Genomic DNA, 12336 nt, shown 5'->3' on the forward strand with positions numbered 1-12336 from the left:
GTATGAGCCTCCAATAATCTTGGATGAAGACATTAGTGTTCAGGTTCCATCAGTTGATGATCTTTCACCAAAGTATATGTCAGAATTGCCAGAAGATGTTATCCTAGACAGGAATGTCAGAACTTCACGAAGAGGACCAGTTGAATACCTCCAAGTGGGATTGAAGCGGATGCATCCAAGCAAGGCAAGATGGATGGAGATTGGTAAAGTGAGGGAACTATACCCTCACCTTCTTTCTGAGTAAGCCAAACATTCGGTGGTCTAAAAGCGCCTCAGTGGGGAGGCTTGATCCAGGGGATACTTTCTTCAAAATTGGAGTATCTCCAAAACTTCAACAATTAGCATTAGATTAAACTACTTGAAATTCTAGACCCAATGCAATTTGAATGGACAAAAACGGAGTCCATATGCAAAAGTTATGGTCAGTCAAAGGTTGGTCAAACTAAGAATGAAGGTCATAAAAAAGGTGAAAAAATAATCATCTCCAAAGTGGTCAGCAATGTATTTCAAAATAAAGAGCTCGTTGAGAGCTTTTCGACGGTGTTTTTTTCATCAAAAACGGAGCCCGTACATGGAAGTTTTAAATTAATTCTATGTAATAAATTAGCATTCCTCTGTAATAGTCCTAGATCCTAATTAGATCAAGGAAGCGTGGGTATATCAATGCAGCCATCTATGGATTTGTACACTTAAGGGGAGAGTACCCCCTCACATATTTTTGTGAAAGATAATGAGGGAAACATTCCCTCTTTAGGACATCTTTGGGCACCAAGCCCTGCACCTCTTGGAGTGAAAGACCAGAGGAGACCTCTTGTCTCTTACTATCAAGGACAGTCTATATAGTATGTGCAGAATATGGGGCAGCGCCATGAATCTCATCTCAAATAAATGTCAGGCTACGTAAGATACTCTGGCATGTACTGCTATAAACACTAGAGCATGTTCCACTAGTCAGGGATTCCTGAAGTCTATGAATCTCCTGGTTAGTGCGATCATAGAGCTCCTGAGGTGGGATAGGCAGTTGATCATGGGGGACATGATGCTACTTAGGGGGGATAGACTGTTACTCAGGGCCTGGGATAGGCTACTCGGGCCTGGGTATAGGCTGTTGCTCAGGGCCTGGGATAGGCTACTCGGGCCCGGGTATAGGCTGCTTGAGGGGGACAAGCTGCTCGGGGGGGATAAAAGGCTGTTGATCGACCATGTCAATGTATGTAGGTGCGTGTATAATGTGTAAAACTAAAAATTTAAATTTAAATTTATGACATTTAATAAACTTGAAATTTATATTAACATATGTATGTACAATTTGACAAAATTTAAAAACTTGTATCTAAATTGTTTTAATAAAATTAAACATGCACGTACATGTCTACATATATATAAAAGTCCTAAAACATAAATGAACATATACCTTAAAAGAAAACTAAATTTTAAAATACACATGTTATATATAGTGTTTGTAACTCAAGGACCTTTTAAGAACTACATGTGTGCAAGTTATATTTCTACCTAAGTTACATTCAATGTTCAAAGGTTTTAGACATATTTGTGCACATAAACTTGTCAAGTGTAATTTAGGTCCACAAAGTAAATATGTGCATATATATGTATATATAGATATATGCATATATGTACATGATATGTATATTTGCACATATACCTATCATGTGTGTGTATATATGTGCATATGTGTGCATATATACACATATGTGCACATGATATGTGCAAATATACATATCATGACACATATGCATATATAGATCTATTTACACACTCTCTCTCTCTCTCTCTCTCTCTCTCTCTCTCTCTCTCTCTCTCTAGGATAAATTTTAGGTATAGGGTTTTGTATTGAGGATAAATGGTGTGGTTGTTTAAATCATGGTTAGCAAATTAGAGTTAAAAGTTGGAATAAAAATATAGTTAGGTTTGGGGATGGCTAGCGTAAGTGTTACTTCTAATATTAAGCTTTAGGGTCAAGGTCAAGTTTAGCATCATGATTAAGGTTTGGGTTAGGTTAACTTGTATTAGTGATATAATTAGGTTTAGAATTATTCTTAGATTAGAGAAATACTTTTTTTAGGATTATTGTTAGTGTAACTTTGGTTATGATTAAGATTGTAGTTAAGGTCATGGTTTATGGTTAAGGCTATAATAAAGGCCAGTGTTAGGATTCATATAATGCACCATGTAGGGTTAGAGTTATGACTTTGATTAGGGATAGGGTTATGATTAGTGTTTATATTATCTCTTAGTTAGGGAGAGAATTAGAATTTGGTTGGGTTGAGGTTTAGATATGGTTTGAAAATATTATTTTAGGTTAAGGTTAGAGTTTACATCATGGTTTGTCACGAATAGGGTTTGGGTTAAAATGACATACCTAGGTTTTATGTTTGGGTTATGGCTAAAGTCAACATTAGGCTTTATAGTTGAGGTTTTACATCACATAGTAAGGGTTTGGATTAATGATATATAGTTAATTTTAGCATCATCTTAGGTTAGAGAAATAATTATATTGGGGTTTTAAAAAATTAGGGTTAGCATTTCAATTATGATTAAAATTGGGGTAAAGCTTATAGTTGAAGTTAGAATTAATGTCAGAGATTTTTTTAAAGGTCATGGAACTATGGCTAGTTTTAGAGTTTAGATTAGGTAAAATAGTTAGAGTGTACTTAAATAAACTTTAAATTAAAAGATAATATTATATATTTAGATCTAATATGGATGAAAATTATCTTTAAAAAATATCTTATTTGTGTATTTAGAGATTCACAATGACATTAGAGGCTTAAGCATGAATAGTAAAATAAAATATACAAAGAAACATATATAAAAAATAATAAAATATACAAAAAAACATATATTTAAATACTAAAAAGATATAAATTTTAACTAAAACAAAAGAAGGAGGGAAAAAACAAACGTTTCATACCTTTTTCGGACAGTTGATAAGGCGGATGCCGATCTCTCTCTAACTTTCGATCGAAATAATGAGGAGATAATTGGCTGCTCCCCTATTTATGCTAGTGGATTAGGGTTTCGATCGAAACTTAGGTCAAGTTTCGATTGAAACTTTGAAACCCGTGCAAAAACCCGTGTTCCAAGTTTTGATCAAAACTTGACCAAAGTTTTGATCGAAACTTTGGTATTTAGTTAGTTTCAATCGAAAGTAACTTTCCATCGAAAGTAGAGATTTTCGATCGAAACTTTTAAAATTAGTTTTGATCAAAACGTCTCAGATTATTTTTTGCCTCCACACTTTGTTGGAGGAATTTCTTCCTCCAAAAAATTGTAACCCACTATTGTGGGTTGACCCTCGGACATTGATCATGATTAATCCAATTATTAAAATATAGATATGTCATTCTCATTCATAATATATACTCATTATTGTTGAAAAAAAAAAATTTAAAATATGTAAAATTTTCTTATTATTAAAACTGATTTCTTCATCATCATCAATCAATTAATTTTTAGGTTGATTATGGGTTAAATCTGGGTTTATTTGTACATTATTCTATATGCTTTCTTTTTTGTATTTTCATTACTTCGATTTATAAAGATTGTTCCACCATATAACCATAAGGTCATCATGGTATATCATATTATAATTTAGAAGGAATGCATTTTTATTTGACCTTTTTACACCAACTTGGCATATTATAACCCTCTAGTTCCTAATAAATTTGCGCATAACATCAAGTATAATACCAATTTATGGTTTGGCATACCATTGCAAGATCACTCTCATAATCCCCCCATCTCTCCCACCACCTTATTATCAAGTATTTGTTTCTCATATATCCATCTAACCCTTTATCTACATTTAGATTACAACCATGTTCTTTGAATTCATTGATCCTATTGAGGGGACATGTTTTTATCTCCTTTCAATATCATCTTTCATAAATCATATCTCTCCAATGTCTTGATAATTATGCTACTAGTATTCTCTCATTGAAACAAGAATAATATTTAATATATTATTCCACTTATTTTGTTCATGATGCCATATTAAAGAGGGAAAAAACTAGAAATCAAAACTTGTATACATTTCGTTGACATTATATATTCTTCTTTATCCTTAATTCAACTTCATCCAAGTTTGATATCATAGAACATATTTAAACTTATCCAAGGCTTATGTCTTGGTAGGTATCAGAACTTGTAAATGTTTATGATGAAGAATAATCTGTTAATCCTTTTCTATATGTAATGTATTATTGAGATATCAAAATTCATCAAATTCCAATAGATTGAATAATGTTTAACTTATATTGAGGCATCAAACCTCATCTAAATAAGGAACAAATAAATTTTCAATCTCTAGTGATTCTAATACCATTGAAGGTTTCAAACCCCCTCTGTGACTAATTTCACAAAAGGTATAGGGCTTCAACAAATTTTGATAATTTTTATACTAGTAGACCCTAACCATCATTGATACCTCATATCAGTTTCAAATTAGTTCCAAACCTTTCCTATATTTGATACAGATTATGATATTGGATCTTGTAGCATCCTAAATCATAAGAACTTACAATCTTGGTCCTTTATTTTTTTTATTTTGGTGTCCAAGACTTATATGCCCTTTTTTCTTAATCATGCCCCAATTTGGAACAAATTTTAAAAGCATTATATCAAAATTTACTTTGAATTAAAACTTGAGTCATTTTTACCTCATTAAGGGAAACTTGAAATATATGTTGAAAGTTGTAAATATTCTGACGTGTCTGTTGAGAGGCTCCCTTAACATGCTAACTTGAGAACAAATTTGATTTTTAGTTTTGTATTATTATTTTGAGGGGGATTTCGAATCCTAAGTTATGCTACTTCACCTCTTGATAATTGAATAGACTTGGAAAGGTACAAATAAATAGAAGCCTCACTTATTCTAGTCACAAATAAATTGAGCCAAGGAAAAGGAATCAATCTCATATCAATCAAGGTAATCAAGCATAAGGATTCAAGAAATCAACCATCTAAGGAGTAATCAAGTAAAATTGAACATCAAAATGGAAGATAGAGTAAGGTCTAGATCTTCACATATGTAAAGTCATCCATGGTCTTCCTAGATCCTATATCAAATATCAAGAAAATATAAAGATAAATTTCATGCATCTTCATGGGTGATTCATCTATTGTAATGATATAAATTTATCAAGCTTTTGATCATTATATCATGCTTCTTCATTTATACTTTTTCAATTTGATTTCAAGGTTGATTTTTATATAGGATTTTGACCAAGATAAACCCCTTTCTCCCAACATTTTCCTTTTTTAACGTGTGAAGGTTACAAGTAGCAAAACTTCATTCACAAATTCACTAAGGCATGATAGTATATTTTAGATCCAAGCTTTTGTGTCAACTTTTGATAGAGGAAGGGTGACTCCCACAAGCATAAGTCACTTCATTCACTCACTATTAACTACATCACCTTTGACATGCATAATTGGTTGAAATATTTTCTATAGGTTACAGCCTTTTCTAGTTCTCAAATCTATATTAAAAAAATTGTGTCAACCTATTTGTTGTCTATATGTATAGATTATGCCCATTGCATCCTATTTAATCCTACTTGTTATCATTTCCTTCATTTTGATTTCTATCTATCTATCTAATATTTAGAAAATGGTTAAAACCTTACACTTATTCAACCCCTGAGTTTAGTTTGTCTATGTTGGAAATGATTGAAAAGATCATGCATGAAGAATAATGGAACTGGTAAAGAATGTTTTCAATCATTGTTTTATCATTGATTTCAAACTTGCTACTTGCAGGAATGATTTTTTCTTAAGTGATCCAAATACTATCAATTGGTTGATTGACAAGGAGGAGGCAATCAATAAGATGTAACTAGAGCACCTAGAGAAAGGTTGAAGTTATGATGTTATAATGAAGTATAAGGATTAGCTAAGCCATTGATGAAATAGTGTATTAATGACATACTCTAAGAGGATGGACACACTGAGACACATCAAAGATGTAAGGTTTAACTAAGTCATTTGTAAAGCCTAACTAAGTTCATTTGAGAGAGCCGAGCAAGCTAGTTAGAGCTAAGAAAATTCTTGCTTGAACCCGAGCAAGTTCAACTTCAGTGTGTGCCGAGAAATCCTTCAGATGTCGAGTAACACAAGGTTATTCAAGTTGTGAGTAACTCAAGAAAAGACTTCAAGTGCCAAGCATCAAAAAAAGGTAATGGATGTTGAACAAATTTTTTTAGGTCGAGCATCAATAAATGCAGTAGAAGCTGAGTTACATAGAAGGAGCCAAGCATCGGTAAACCAATGATGCTGAGTTGTTGCATTATTTGTTAATACAAAAGATTCGCCAAATCAGTAATGATAAGTTTGTTACATTGAATTTTGTGAATTAGTTGGATGATAAGGATGATGAGTAGATGTCACAGAATTTTATGTAAACCATGCAAACAAATTCAAGGAGAATGCTGATGGATTTATCATGAAGTTTTTGGAAGAAATAATTTGGAGAGAAAAAAATATCATTTTCTCAGATCAAATCAAGATTTGAGCGGGAAATGAAGAACATAACTTCTTTATAAGGAGTTACAGATCAAAGATCAAGTGTGTGAGAGAGAGAGTTGGTCATAAGAGTGGTCATGTGAAGAAGCCAAGAGAAGGCTAGCATGAAGTGTCAAGAAGAGGACATAGTGCGGAGTAAGAATAGAGCATCAACACTCTGAGTTGATCAAGTGACCATAGAGTGCATTGGCATAATGAGTGGAAGAAATCAAGGAGACAAATCTTGAAGGGTGAACAAGCTGTCAGCATTGCAAGGAAGAAAAGCCAAGCAAAGAAAAGAACTGAAGAGTGATCTGAAATCTGTAAGGTTAGAGTTGCTATCTTTATCAGGTCAAAACCTTTCTAATACTCTTGTACCATTGTATTAGATATTGAAATCCTACATTGCTAGGTTAGCTTAACAACTAGGTGGATAAGCCTCAGGAAAAGGATAGAAGATCCCTAGGAGAAGGATAAGAGATCCTCAAGAGAAGGATAAGAGATCCTTAGGAGAAGGATAGGAGATCCTTAGAGAGGGATAAAAGATTCTTTTGAGAAGGTGACTATAAATCCCATGGACTTGGGTGGGCCTAACAGCTCTATGTAAATCATTTAATAGGGTGGCATTCTAAGTTGAATGTTCTTAATTCCTCTAATAGGGCACACTCCTAACAAGGTGTAGAAATCCTTTAATAGGGTCACATTTAATAGTGTGTTGTAGCCTTTAACAAGGCAGGCCTTTAATAAGGAAAACCATCGGAAGTGGTTGAAATCAATTGTGCAGTAATTATGTGGGTGTCATCCCTAGCCCAGTTTTACCTTCTTATTCCTAGAGTGTTTCTGGGTCACCAAAATCCTTTGTGTTATGTGGTGATGCATGTTTACTTTTCATGATTGTTTAATGTTTAATTGGATGCACGATAAGAAAGTATAAAGGATAGTACTTCTGATTCACTCTCATTTTATTAAAAAAATTGGATTGGAAAATATTGGACCTTGCATAACTAATTTACCACCCTCTCAGTTATTCTAAAGAATTCTAACAATTGGTATCAGAGCCCACTGCTGATTTGTTTCAAGGTACTAGCGGTAGGAAGATCAAGATGTCCAAGAGAGAAGTTCCCAAGATAAACAAAGACAACTTTGTTGCATGGAAAAGTTTGATGAAGCTACACCTTCGATCAATAAGTGACTATGCACAGACCTCAATCACAGTTGATCATGTAGACCCTGCAGGACCCCTCACTGTAGATGACATGAGCAAGAAGAAGGAGCACAATCAAGGTAAGTTAGATATTGCTTCAACACTAAGCTATGTCGAGTATGATGACATCAAAGAATGTGGTACTACACATCAGATGTGGGAAACATTATCAAGAATCTATGGAGGAGATGAGAATGTCAAGAGAGCTCAAAGAGAGAGCCTAAGAGGAAAGTTTGATTATATGAAAATGGAAGAAGGAGAGAATGCTGCTCAATATGGTGCAAGGATGAAAGAAGTGGTAAGTTCCATAAGAAGCCTAGGATGATAGTTAGCAGAAGAAAAAGTATGTAGCAAATACTTGAGAACTTTGCTTCCTATCTATGCTATAAGAGTATCAGCCATCCAAGAGCTAAGGTGTGTACTAGGAAACACATTGTCATTTGAAGGAATAATTGGAAGACTCGCTACCTTTGAGCTATCCAACTTTGACAACTACAAGCCAAAAAACTTTGAATCTGCATTCAAAGCCAAGATGACAATAAAAGACAATGAGGAAGTGCAAACAAAGAAAAAGAGTGGACAAGAAAAGTGTGTATCTAGTGACAGTAACACTAATGACGATGATGTAGACCAATTGGAGGCATTACTAGCAAGAAGATTCCATAGAGGAAGAGGCAAATTCAGAGGTAAGGTGCCAATCATTTGTTTCAATTATAATGAAGTTGGTCACATTGCAGCTAGATGCACACAAAATAAAAATTACAAGGATGGAGGCAACTTCAAGAACAAGAAAGAGGACAACAAGGACTACAGAGGTAAAGAAAAAGATGCTATATTGTTGAAGAAGAATCTGATGAAAATGATGATGAAGTAGTCTATGTGGCTATTAAAGATGAATCAGATGAAGATGAAGCAACTACCTTGGTAACCTGTATGAACAAGGATAACAAATGGATCATAGATAGCGGATGCTCTCATCACATGATTGGAGATAAAAGTAAGTTGATTTCCTTTACTCGATATGAAGGAAATAGTGTTAGATTTGGTAACAATGCACCATGTCAGATCAAAGTGAAAGGTAGTATCAAGCTTACTGAAAAGATATCATGTTATAATGCATACTATGTTGAAGGCCTAAATTATAACTTGTTATGTGTCTCACAATTAGGCAATATAGGTTGTAAGGTTGAATTTGAAAATAGAGTTACCAAGATCTATGATTCTCAAGGAAGTCTAATAGGAAAAGGTGACCAGACTAGGAGTAATTTGTTCTACATAGATATGGAAGATGCTTCTTGTCTCATTGTTCAAACTAATGATGTATGGTTATGGCACAAGAGGCTATGTCATGTAAATTTTGACAATCTGATAAGCATCAGAAAAATGAAGAAAGTCAGAGGTCTACCAAAGTTGAAGAAGCCTAATAACACCATGTGCAAACAATGTCAACTAGGGAAGATGACCAAGTCAACTATCAAAAGCAAGGCGTATACTTCTAATGAAGTATTAGATCTAGTTCATACTGACTTGTGTGGTCCTATTGAAGTGAAAAGCTACAAAGGTGATAGATACATAATGCTATTTTCAAATGACTATTCAAGGATGATGACAGTCATGTTCCTGACACAAAAATTAGATGCATTCCAAATGTTCAAATGGTACTTGGCCAGAATTGAGAAAGAGACTAGAAAGAGCCTAAAATGCCTCAAATCTAATAGAGGAGGTGAATTCACATCAAAAGAATTTGAAGAATTCTGCAATGAAAGAGGAATCAAAAGGCAGACATCAGCACCTAGGACTCCATCTCAAAATGGTATAGCAGAAAGAAGGAATAGATCATTTATTGATTGTGTTAGGAACTTAATGATGGAGAAAAATGTTGCACTCAAGTACTGGAGAGAAGCTGTAAGTACTACAGTCTACACACTCAAAAGAGTTCAAGTCAAGAAAGGTACAAATGCAACACCTTTTGAATTATGGTATGGGCATTCTCCTAATGTAAAACATTTCAAAATATTTGGATGTAAATGCTATATATATAAAGAGTCTAGGAATGGAAAGTCTGATGCAAAGAGTGAGGAAGGCATATTTCTTAGTTATTCTACTAGAAGAAAAGCTTATAAGTGCTTGAATGTTAACACTAACAAAGTAGTAGAAAGCAAAAATGTGAAATTTGACGAGCTTGCAGAAGTTCAAAGTGTTGAGAACACCAAGAAAGTAGAAGAATACAAGCCCTTTGTATACTTTTATGAAGTTATACCTAATAATGGTGAAGTTACAAATCAGAATGACAATCAGCAACAAAATCCAGTATCTGATGAGTCACAGATAGTGAATGTCGAGCAGCAGACACATTTAGAAGACGAGCTACAGAATACAAAAAATGTTCATTCAGATTCAGAGAGCAGTCAACATGAAGGAAATGAACAAATACCTGATGAAAATATGCATGAAGATTCATATTCTGAAAGAGACAACATGCAAACAAGGAAAGAACCAGTATTGGCAAAGTATGTAAGAAGACATCATCCTGTAGATCAAACTATTGGAAACAAAGAGGTAGGACCAATGACAAGGAATAGACTCAGAAGTCAGACATGTATGCTTAGCAAAATGGAACCAAAAATAGTAAGTGAAGCCATAAAAGATGATGACTGGTACAATGCTATGAAAGAAGAAATAGAACAAATTGAAAAGAATAAGACATGGATCTTAGTCTCAAGACCAGTTGACAAGAATGTAATTGGAACCAAGTGGGTGTTTAGAAACAAGTTAGATAAAAATGGTGAAATCACAAGGAATAAGGCAAGACTAGCCTGTAAAAGGTATGCAAAAGAAGAAGGACTAGACTATGGACAAACTTTTGCTCTAGTTGCCAGAATGGAAGGAGTAAGGACCTTACTGGCATATGCAACTTTCAAAGGATTTAAAGTCTATCAAATGGATGTTAAGTCTGCATTTCTGAATGGTATACTTGAAGAGGAAGTCTACATAGAGAAACCAGAAGGATTTGTTGATGAAAATAACAAAAACAAGGTATGTAAATTGCATAAGGATCTATATGGATTAAAGAAAGCCCCTAGAGCTTGGTATGAGAGACTTCACAAGTATCTAGTGCAAATAGGATTTGAAAGAACTAATGATATCAACAACATGTACATCAAATCAAAAGAAGGTAAGGATATCCTTGTATCTAAAATCTTTGTGGATGACATAGGTTTTGGAGGAAAGAAAGCACTTTGCAAAAGTTTTGCTAACAAAATGAAACATGAGTTTGAGATGTCTATGTTTGGAGAAATCAAATTCTTTGTTGGATTGCAAGTACATCAACTAAAACATGGTATATTCATGACACAATCAAATTACATCAAAGAGATACTTAAGATGTTTGGATTGGAAGACTCCAAACCAGTCAGCACACCAATGGCAATAGGACATAAGCTATCCAAAAATGATGAATTTGTTGAAGTCAATCAAACAATGTACAGATCCATGATTGAAAAACTACAATATTGTGTACATAATAGACCAGACATAGCATTAGCAGTTGGAATAGTGATTAGATTCTCTGCTAATCCTAGAGAAAATCATCTCATGGCAGTAAAAAGGATAATGCCGTATCTCAAAGGAACTTATGATTTTGGCTTATACTACAAAAAGAATGAGAAGTTTGAGCTCAATGCATACACAGACACAGATTGGGGAGGCAACATTGATGACAGGAAAAGCACAAGTGGAGGAGCATTATTCTTAGGTAAAAGGCTAGTTACTCGGACTAGCAAGAAACAAACATGCACATCTCAATCCACTGCAAAAGCAAAATATGTGGTAGTAGCAGTCAATTGCATGAACGTTGTGTGGCTCAAACATCTATTGAAAGGAATGAAAGAGGAGGTAACCAAACCTGTGATACTGTATTGTGATAATAAAAGTGCTATAAACATATCCAAGAATCTAGTAATGCATGGAAAAACCAAGCATATTGCAATCAAGTATCACTATGTCAGAGAATTGGTGGAAGACAAACAAGAGAAGATGGAGTACATTCACAAAAAGGAACAAACTACAGATATCTTCACCAAACCATTGCCCAAGGATATATATGAATATCTTAGAGGAAAGTTGGGGGTAATGCCCCTAACTCAAGCAGTCTAAAGCAACAAAGAAGCTGCCCTGCATCAACAGGAGTAGATCCTTGCAATATTAGAAAAATGATGCAGAGGATGACAATAGGAACAGAAATTCCAAATTAGTCACAAGCATGGTGATAGAGGGAGAAAACAAAATATGCAAAGCTTATATTCCACATGATTGAAGATGCTACATCTTTGGCATTTATGTCAAAGAGGGAGATTTATGAAAAATTGATCAATAAAAGAGTAAGAGGGAGATGTATGAGAATGTATGAGATCAGTAGTAAGGATGCAGTAGTCAAGAGGGAGAAGTAGAACAAAGGATTCAGTTTGTATCAACAAAAGAGGGAGACATGATACAAAAAGGAAGATATATAATGACAACAAGTTTTCTATTTGGTATATAATTTTGGTGGTAACTAAGTTGATCAGCTTAATCAATTGATCAGTTTGGTTTTCCATCAATGCCAAAGAGGG

This window comes from Cupressus sempervirens, chromosome 7 (genome assembly GCF_028749045.1).
Source record: "Cupressus sempervirens isolate cs-2001-9-10 chromosome 7, ASM2874904v1, whole genome shotgun sequence".
Taxonomy (NCBI): Eukaryota; Viridiplantae; Streptophyta; class Pinopsida; order Cupressales; family Cupressaceae; genus Cupressus; species Cupressus sempervirens.